At 35.1% G+C, this 8,588-nt stretch overlaps 2 long non-coding RNA genes across 4 annotated transcripts; one reads left to right on the top strand and one right to left on the bottom strand.

The window, feature by feature from the left end:
* Positions 1 to 3,079: 3,079 nt before the first annotated feature.
* On the bottom strand, positions 3,080 to 5,159 carry LOC140698085 (uncharacterized). The gene is made up of 2 exons (XR_012075532.1): positions 5,043 to 5,159; positions 3,080 to 3,286 (listed from the first exon to the last, which is right to left on the bottom strand). It is a non-coding gene; the product is annotated as an uncharacterized lncRNA (long non-coding RNA).
* LOC140698070 (uncharacterized) lies at positions 5,123 to 7,788 on the top strand. 3 transcript variants are annotated; one of them, XR_012075521.1, is made up of 5 exons: positions 5,123 to 5,419; positions 5,941 to 6,047; positions 6,300 to 6,359; positions 6,754 to 6,937; positions 7,628 to 7,788. It is a non-coding gene; the product is annotated as an uncharacterized lncRNA (long non-coding RNA). The 3 variants fall into 3 exon arrangements; XR_012075499.1 differs by lacking the exon at positions 7,628 to 7,788 and having other exon boundaries at positions 6,754 to 6,943; XR_012075518.1 differs by lacking the exons at positions 6,300 to 6,359; positions 7,628 to 7,788 and having other exon boundaries at positions 6,754 to 6,943.
* Positions 7,789 to 8,588: the final 800 nt, after the last annotated feature.

The following is an 8,588-nucleotide window of genomic DNA, read 5'->3' as shown; positions in this document are numbered from 1 at the left end:
TATCAACCCACTAAGTGGTACAATTAATTGTTTTTCTTACAGAGGTTTTTGTTTTTGCTTCCTTTAGGGACAAGTGATGTTTTGGATAAGAGCAATATCACTCAACATTCAAAACAAAGAAAAAATCCTCTGCTCCAAGTACAAGCACTTAAAATTTTTGAAATTTAATTTGCAATTCAGAGTGGGCCAACCTGATGCACAATAAACAATGAATAACACAACATCACAACTCCGCCATAATAACAATGATGCGGAGTATTGATGTTGCTGTTTCCTCAATGACTTTGATTCCTTTGTTCCTTCCTTTATTTGCATGTATTCACGATAAGCTGACTTGTACTTTTAGAATGCCAAGCAAATTTAGGAGGAAATATGTGAATGGTGCATACTGATTTAATTTTGAAAGCTTAAATAATCACTTTTTATTTAAATAATTTTAACAGCTATTTGATTAAAGATTGTGACTTTCAATAGTACAAAGAATTTACCACTTGTTGGAGGCTCAGTATATATTGAAACATCAGGGCTGTAAAATTCAAAGTGTTGCTCTCTTCATTATCTTTCATTATATGTTCATAACAGTTTGTATCTTTCTTTCCCATAGCACAGTACACTTACTCCTCACCACTTTATCCATAAGAGATAGCCCCCACCTTATCTTTCCTATACCTCTGCTCTAGGAAACAATGTTAACACACTCTATATCAAATTAGACTTTTTCTTTAAAGATCACTGGGGCAGGGTTTGGGGGTGGTGGGAGGAAGACCTGATTCTGAGAAGTTATTGGTGAACAGTTCCATGATATTCAGAAACTGACAAAATGAGCAAAAGAAAGGTGATACATTTCAATAAAGTCAAAGCATCACCTGAAATTAACACAAATACAATTATTTGCCCATAAAACATTAGTGCATACTTCCTGGTATCTCTCCCTAATTTCTCTCTCCCTGTCTTTCACATTCCCTTTCTTTCATTCTCCCTCTGTTAGTTGGCAACAGCCTCATATAGCTGTTTTTTTTCCCCTTTATACTCATTTGGTGCTGACAGAAATTGAGAACTTCAGTACAACCTAAAATAAATTCAGAATCTCATGCACCTACACATATACTCAAAAGACACACATCAATGTTACTTATATTCAGTTACATAAATATTGTTGAAGCAGTGTAAAGAAAATTTAAAATAAATTTTGAAAATATCAGTTAACCCGCATCTCACAGAACAAGAAGCATTACTGGTCAATAGCAAGGATGTCAGGTTTATGAAAATCAAGTCTTTTGAATCAATTTAATCACTTTCTATGAATGATAAGTTAATGTCACAGATTATAGGGGAAGGAGAGAGATGATCTTGGTCTGCATGGAATTCTACAAAAGGAATTAAAATTTAAGTGTCTTTATGCTTTCAACAAAGTCTACAAGTTTCAAAGTTTTAAAACTAAAAGTTGAGCCTCTTTTTGAGGAAGACTGTAGCAGACTGCAAATAGTAAAAGATTGCAAACTTCATCAGAAAGAACATGTATCAATGTTAATTAAGCATTCATTAGAAAGAAGGCTAAGGGAGCCATGGGAGAAGAAAGAGAAAGTAAGCTCTAGCTGTTAGTAATTTAGGAAGTCAGAATAGCCTGTCTTGATTAGAAGTTAAGGGTCACAGTTTGGGGAGGAGAACAGAAAAAACTACTGAGATTTTCTTCCCTTGCTTTTTATATCTTTCATTTTAGACTTCAAGAGCCACTGTGCAAAGGACATAATGGATTTTTTTTAAGGTCAGTATACAGTGAGAAAGGAACCACAATGTGAGTTTCAGATCTCCTCAGAAGGACTGATTAAGAAGGCTTTTGTGAGAAAGCTAATTAAGGCAATTAACCCAGCATCAGGCAGAGCAGCTGGTGGAGATTTTCCAAGCAAAACCTGAACTAACTTAGATGTCCCACTGTCCATGGCATAGTCCAGGAGGGCCTAGCTTTTATAAAAAGATAAGAGTAAATTGTAATTTAGGCCTGGGAAGGAAATCAAGGGTTTGATTAAGTGAAGAGCAAATTGATAATTGTTAAGGACAAATCAAAATTGTCTAAGTGTAACTTAAAACTAATATTGTGTACTGACAGCTCCTCGTGTACTGCAAGGGACAGGCACATTTTGACTTGTTAATTCATCTCATTTTGACATTAAATCAAATGTCTATTACCTTAAGGTAAAACTGATCTTTCTTTTATAAAGTATCATAAGTGGGTGGGCCATGAGCATCACTGTTATTAATCCCATGGTCTCAGTCATTGCTTACGCTAGACGGCACCATCAGAAATCTGATGGAGAAAATTAAAGTGGACGTTCTGGTCTCTGGCACCTCCCTGACAAATTTCAATTAATTCTTTGTTCATAAACGAACTAGGAAACAGCTCTCTTCTTCCAAAGGATATTATAAAGGGCTCTTACCCGACCTAGCTGTTCTCCAGCCTTGCTCCTCTCCAATCCATCACACGCACTATTGCTTACTCCTATGTCATCTTCTTCAAGAAGCCTTCTTTGAATCCTCAGGTTGAACCCCACTGTCCTCAAACTATCATATCCCCATTGCTCAGTTTGTACTGAGTTGTTTGGAAAAATTTTTTTCTTATATGTCTGCTTCCTCAAATAAATTTGACTTATAGTTGTACCCACAAAGTTTAGAAGAATAGCAGACATCTAGCAGATGGTCCTTATGTGTCTATTAAACCAAAGGCAAAAGATTATAACTGGCTGTTTGCCTTTAAATAGGCAATACTCAAAGTACTGTTTTTTTTTTTTAAGACCAATTAAGTAAACATTGTGCTTTGGGATTATTCTCTCTGATAGGAAACACTTTGATCTTTATTTCAATTTGATTTTATCTGGAAAATACTGCCAGGTGACAGGGAAGCGGTAAGGGTTTTATGTTCTGACATATGGCTCCAAAGGATGGGTGAGGATTAGTCCTCCACTGCATGCCAGCAGATGCTCTAGTGAGGGTACAGAAGAACACGAGTGCTTCTCACTAGAATGAGAGGGAGGTCCATGGACATCACTGTAATTAAAAGTTTAAGAATGCATGCAAAAGAATCTAGGCTTAAAGAGATAATTTTAATAGAACTTTATACAGAGCCCTTCTAGGTCCTTATTCAATTAAGAACCACAGAAGAGGTCATGTTCAAAACAGGAGACTTCTCTGCAGTTCATGGCAATTCTAATACACAGGTTCACTGCCTCTGTTTATCACTACTGAACAGTTCTGCATCCTCCTGTGGATTTTGTTTCTCTTCTTTTAATATCTGTGAAAAGGGAAGGAAAGAAACACTTCAAAAATGAAAGATTAGTTTCCTAAATCATAAAGATGAGCTTTGTAATCATTTTCCTTTAAGCAAAGAATTAAAGGGTAATAAAAGCCCTAATTAAGGGCTTCATTAGCTTAACTAGATTTTCAAAAGCGAAACACCGTTATAAAGAACTGCTGTAGAACAGAAAGGCCTCCTGTCCATGGTGAACCCCAAGGAAAGCATGCCTGCGAGGACGTTTCTTCTGCTTCCTTCTTTCTGTCCACTCAGGGTTATTCCCTTTTTCCACGATCATCAATTCTCTTCACTCTCTCCATGAATCCGACTTCTTGTCCTTTTACTTTCCCAATGTTTCTGCCTTCTTTCATTTTCTTTTATTTCTTTTCATTTTAAAATGTGTCATGATTCATTCATTCATTTATTAATTCAACTTCCAATTATTGAGCCTTTAATATGTGCTAGGAGGCACAGATTCACAGCGCATGTTTTTTGTCTTTCTTGTCCTCGGGCCCATTCATTCATCACTGACCACCCATGTAATTACTTTCTTTGTCCTTTCTCTAAGGGAATAATGCCTCTTCTGGTGTGGTTTTACAACCTCCCATGTTCTTTCAGCTCTCTTTTTCTCTTATGCAATAACCCTAATATTTTATCAGCTACTTTTGACTTACCCAATTCCACAGATGACATTATCATATTATATTATTGGGTTATTCTATGCCCTTCATTATTGGTGCATATTAAAATAAGTCAGTAGAGACAATAGGCATATATTTTTACGATGCTCTTTTAAATCCGGCCAGAGCTAAGCCAGCTGCATGCAAAATGATTCTGTTAGTCTGGGAAAGTATTAATAAGACATTCTCCTCCAATAGCATGATATTTTTGGAGTTAATATTTAACCTAATATGTCATAGGACTCCTCAGGTGAGGGGCTAAACATTCTCAAATTGTTTCACAGTGAAATTTTTTGTTTTTAACTTCCAACTCACAATCTAAAAGGGAGAGTTGAATTTCGCACAGTAGAATCCCGAGACTGTACTCTAGGTTTATTGAATAAGAATCTCCTGAGGGTAGGGTTTGAGAGTTAGAATATTTTTAAATATTTTGGGAGACTCAGAGACCAAACTTTGCGAACCACTGGGGTAAGCTTTGAAGCCAAGAGATTTTGGTTAAGATGCCAGCTGTTCATTGATTCCCTTCCAGGAACTTTGGTTTGCTCATTAATAGGATTAATTATATCCAGTGCATGGAGTTGTTATTAGGATTAAATGAAATAATGTACTTTTCTACAAATAACTAGTTCATAAAATACCCAATGATTAAAAATATGTTATATGTATTAAGAATAACATTTCTTATATTTCTGTATTTTAAAATATTTTATGAAATATTTAATTTTCATTAAAGATTTTATTTAATATTAATAAACATTAATTTATTTAATATTTATAAATACTTAAATATTTTATTAAATGACAACTGGTTCTACTTGTACTTTTTTGTCAGCTTTGGAAATCCAAACAATACTACATAGCACTTGAGAACCAAAAGCCAAATAGAAAACGTCTTTGAAAATATAGTGAAGCCGACTAGTAAGATTATTTGATCAAATAAAGTGCAAAGGATGAACTACCCAGAGTGAAGAGATGGATTTTTGCTTACTTTGGCAGTTTTGTTATCATTGCTGTTAATAATAGTTGGGTGCCTACAACATATTAGGTTCTGTGAAAAAAGCAGAAATAGAGAGTACCTGGGCTCTCAGGAGGGTACATTGTTCACCCAGGAAAGGCCTCTCTGGATATGTGACCCTAACAGAGGAAGACAATGGGAGCTGATTCTAGAACTCCTGGTCAGCAGGAAACAGGAGACAGTGCTGGGAGTGAGAAGGAGAGGATATTAAAAGTCAAAAAAGCAGGTAGATTTCATTCCTACCAGCACTATGAGCTACACGGCTAGACAGTGGAGGTGAAGGCAGAGAGGTAGAAATTGTGGCAGACTGTGTAGTAGCAGATTCAGAAAGGGTCAAGATGAAGGCAGATGTGGAAGTATGATCTATTCTAGTAATATTTCATTAAGAAGAAAAGAAAAGAACAAGAAAAAAAGACTCAACCTTCTGCATCACACATGGTAGGTGCTGAATAAATGTTTACTGAATGAACAAGGATAAGGAAGGGAAGAGGGTCATTAAGTAATACACAATTCATAAGTGCAAAAGATCATTCTTACATTTGATAAATATCCAGCATTTAATATGCATAATACGCAGAGATATACTGTGTGTGTGTGTGTCTGAGTGTATCTGTGTGTGTCTGATGAAGCTTGGCAACAAAGATAAAAACGACTTCAGTCTCAGACCTTAAGCATTTAGAATATCAAGAATAATATAGTTCAGATATATAGCATTTGAAAACCTAGTATATTAAACATAAAACACGTCATGGCAATTCAATATTTAACACCCTATTAAGCCAAAGAACAATAGACTATATTTGCTTTCTAAAACATCCATTTAAGATTTTTATGTCTTAAAATGGTAACCCTAATCAATATTAGATTTTATTTCACTTTAATCTATTTGGCTATTTACTAATACAACATATCTAGTATAAAATAACTGTCTCAGAAAAATGTCTTTTGTTGGCTTGAAGGTTGATGTATTTCCCACGTATAGTCTGAAACAGCAGCTCCTGCTTCTGCTCTTTAATCAGTTTCTTGGTGAGAAGTGGTTTTCCTAAGGGTTTCAAGGTCTTATAAGGTAACAACTGAATGTGCTGAGTTGTAACTTTCTTTCTAGTCACTTAGGGATTATTTTCTTTAACAAAATAAGGCCAAAGAAAACTTAGCCTAAAATTCATGTTATCTAAAATTGAATAAACACTCAATCATTAGAAAATACTTACAAATACTCTTAAAAATGATAAATAAAATTTATTACCAACTTACTATATGATACACACAGTGCCTTAAGCATTTTCCATGTATTGATCTTATTTATTTCTGCCCACAGTGTGATGAGGTAAATATTGCTGTCTCCATTTTGCAGATGAAGAAACTGAGGCACCAAGAGGTTAAGTAAATGACCAGATTGTACAACTATACTGGTACTTTGTACCCAATTCCAAACCTTAAAAAGTGCTTCACTGAATATTTCATTTTCTAAGCAAAGAAAGAGTTATTGTTAATTTTCAGCCCCTGGATACCCTTCTAAAACTTACAATTGGATGCAATAAACAGAGAGGTACAAGAAAAAGCAGAGAAATATAATGAAAAGCAGAATGTAATTCTGGTCGACACTCTAAGATAAATGAATAATATATACAGCACGTTATTTTAGAAAATCAGAAATAGATTTTCTTCTTAACCCCAATTATTCAGCAAAGCTAATGCCATATCTCTCTGAAGATATTTCTCTGTAGCAGAAGTAGAGAGGATACCTGAGTTTGACATTTTCATTTTCTCAGAGCCAGTATGTCACAGAGGAACAGGGCAACCAGCAGAGAGCTGCCCAACAAAAGTGGTGGTGGTGACAGCAGCAGATGGAAAGTAAAGCATTGGTGTATCGGAAGTAATCAGACATCATCCTACAGCTGGGAAATCAGCAAGAAATGAAGATTGGGCTTTCTCCTCATTAAATCTGTCATTAAGGTCTCATTCTGTTTTGCTGAAGTCCTGCTGTGTTGGTGGGTGATACCCTCTCTGTACTGGAGTGAGGGAACCCCTACAAAATGTCAGGATGATAAGTTAATCAAAGGGTTGTATGGAAGTAAAGCAAGGTTAGTAAGAGGTTTAGGAAGAACCACAAGTAATAATTAATTCTGATCAATTTCCACATGCCTATGTCAACCTGATGTGGGGCTTGAAGGGTGTAAGAAATATTGAGGACTCTGTGTTTGCCAATATAAGTTTCTTTGGTAGGAATCAAAATCAGAGACTGTTCTGCAAGCTTAATAAATGTAACTCTCTGGCATATAGTAAAATAATAAAATATCTAATTTGTATTAGAATCTTTACTGGGATCGTAAGAACTACTACAAAGTCAGATGCATGGTATATTTAGCCAAGAAATTAAATTTGACAGAGGTAATTCAGGATGATTTATAGAAAAAAAAATTCTTGCCCTATCACATTGGCATTCAAATGTGAGGCATGTATCCAGATATTGCTAAACTTACATAATAGTCCAATCCTGACTTGTCAGTAACAAATTTATAGAAATATGTTTAATTGTTACTGTCACACCAGCCTATACAGACTCAAAGTAACAACTTCTGTAAATTTATTAATTTTGGCATAGTACTTCTTTTATTTATTAGACCCATAAATTTCCTCTTTCAGACTTAAGAAACTTGCCCGGCTCTCATTTTCCTGAAATTTAATGTACCAACAATGACCTTAAATAACTTGGTAAACTAGAGTTACAGCCTTCTGAGATTTTTCTCATTTGGAAACTATTTGAAATACCTGTTGAATAAAATGCAATTGACTTTTTGAAATAACTTTTGATATTGTTTTTTTTAAAGTCACAATATATCATTCTTGTCTTCATAAGAGGAAGAAAAGTGACATGTAACTGATTATATGTAAATGAGGTATAAAACCCAAATGTCTATAACAGCTATAGCACAGAAGACCTTTTATCTTGAGAGAAGGAAGAAAAAGGGCCTATTGTCTGGTTTTCCTTTTATGGCTTAGACACAAGCTTAAAACTGTCTCATCTAACTAGTTCCCAAATTCTATCACCATAAGATTTTCAAAGAGATGCGGTCTTCTCTCAATATGCTATAGAGTAGAAAGACCCAAGAAGCAGAAAGTCTGGAATTGGACCATAAATATGTCACTCACTGGTTGTCTAACTATGCTCAGTAACTATGCTCAAGGGATAAACCCTCCAAGACCATTTATTCACACTTCAAATGGGAATAAAGTTCCTATCTAATGTAACATATATGAAAGTGCTTTCTAAATGGTAAAGGACCATAGAAATACTGATGTTGTGGTTTGGGGAACCGAAAAAATCCCTAATATTTTCCCCAACAGATTTCCGTTTTCTTTGAAAAGCCAGCACTGTTGCTTCCTCAGACATCAGATCCCAAGTACCACCTAAGGATTTCCCAGAAACAAAAAAATGATTCCATTATATTTTAGGGAAAGTATTTTTTAAGGAGGCAAATAACCAGACAGTTAAGAATCATAACTGCATCACTTTATGAAAACTGTCAGATTTAGTATATCCAGGGTTCAACACCTGTTCCAGAATAGGTCTTCTCAAAATTTAATATGCTCACAAGTTACCAAG

This window comes from Vicugna pacos, chromosome 1 (genome assembly GCF_048564905.1).
Source record: "Vicugna pacos chromosome 1, VicPac4, whole genome shotgun sequence".
Taxonomy (NCBI): Eukaryota; Metazoa; Chordata; class Mammalia; order Artiodactyla; family Camelidae; genus Vicugna; species Vicugna pacos.
Note: the sequence above shows the minus strand (reverse complement) of the source record. Positions and strands in the feature narration are given on the sequence as shown.